Below are 1,468 nucleotides of genomic sequence, written 5' to 3' on the forward strand. Positions count from 1 at the left end.
CCCGCTCCCACCTCTTTCCCCACGTCCTGCAAACGGATCGTTAAAGAGGCGGCCTCCGTGCGCAGAGCCCGAGGGCCCGAGTGCGAGTCCTGTGCGGGCCCCAGCAGGCAGGGTGCGGGTCCCCGGAGCAAGCCCTCCGCTCCCATCACTCTGGGGGGCGAGTCTAATCCAGACGGGATGTGTGACTTCAAAACAGCTGGGAAGCATTACAGGTCAAAAGTTTAAATCAAGCTCAGCCGGTCGGAATGTGCGAGCTGTGCCTTTGCGACCGCCGCCTCTTCCTGTGCCGCGAGGCCTGTGCACGAGCGTGGGTCCGGGCTGGTGCAGGCTCAGGGGCTCGGGGCGCCCGGCCCACCCCAGGCATAGCTGCACCCCAGGGACCTGCACAGTCAGAGCCCCAAGCTGGAAAGATCATCGCAGATCATTCAAACCACCTCATTACACGCATGAAAATGGGCCCAGAGAGGCTAACGTCCAGCTCCGAGGCCCCCAGCACCTGGCAGCAACGCACCTGAAGGGTAAGCTCCTCAGATCCTGCCACGCCCCTGCCAAACCCAATGGCTTACGCTGGCCACTAAGACGAGACGAACCTTCTCTGGTCTAGGAGGCCGGGGTGACCTGGCTGCCACCCGCTGCCGTCTGCTCGGACCGCACAGCCCTCCTGGCATGTTAGTGTCTTCTCGGTTCTGCAGGCTCGTGAAGTCCTTCCCCCCTTGGCAGTTGGGGGACTCGCTGCTTCTTCCTTGGAGAGGATGAGCCCCCCCGTTCCTCTCTCAGCTGGGAGGTGGAGCGCCACTTTCTCCACAAGACGCGCCCGAAGAAGCTGTCCAGTCACCTCCCTGGAAGCCCTCTGGCTCCTCAGCTGGCTTGCGTCCCTCCTGGCACCTGATGCCCCACGACCCTCCCTGTGTGTTACTCAGCGATCACCCCCCCCCCCTTTGCTAGAGTGTAGGTACCTGAGGGTGGAAACCTTGTCCGCTGTGCCACTATCTCCTGGCGTCCACCACAGGACACTTGCCCGCTGTGCATCTAATTAATCAATCGGCCGGCCAGCCCGTCGAGCAATTCAAAGACGGGCTCCCCCTGTGTCCTCAGTGATTAAGCCCTGGATGTGTGGAGGCTAGAGACGGCCCCAAGCAGAGTTGACGCGTGACAGTCTGGGTCCCTCCCCTTGATTCCAAGTGGATTCTGCGACTGTTTGGTCAATAGAGGGATGTCAGTGGTGGCCCCTTTCCAACCCTTAAGACCCCGGCAGCTTCTCCTGCCTCGGGTCCCTGGGGAGCCCTGAGCTCCGTGTAAGTAGTCTGGGTGCCCTGAGCGACCGCCACCCAGGAGAGGCCGCCAGCAAGTGCACGTCCGTCAATAGGCCCAGCTGCACCCGCCCTCCCAGCCATCCCGACAAGGCCCCGAGTCAGTGAATGAAGTCAGGCCTGACCCCCCTCTCCCCTCCAACCCCAAACAAGCCCAG

Source organism: Canis aureus, chromosome 3 (genome assembly GCF_053574225.1).
Source record: "Canis aureus isolate CA01 chromosome 3, VMU_Caureus_v.1.0, whole genome shotgun sequence".
NCBI lineage: Eukaryota > Metazoa > Chordata > Mammalia > Carnivora > Canidae > Canis > Canis aureus.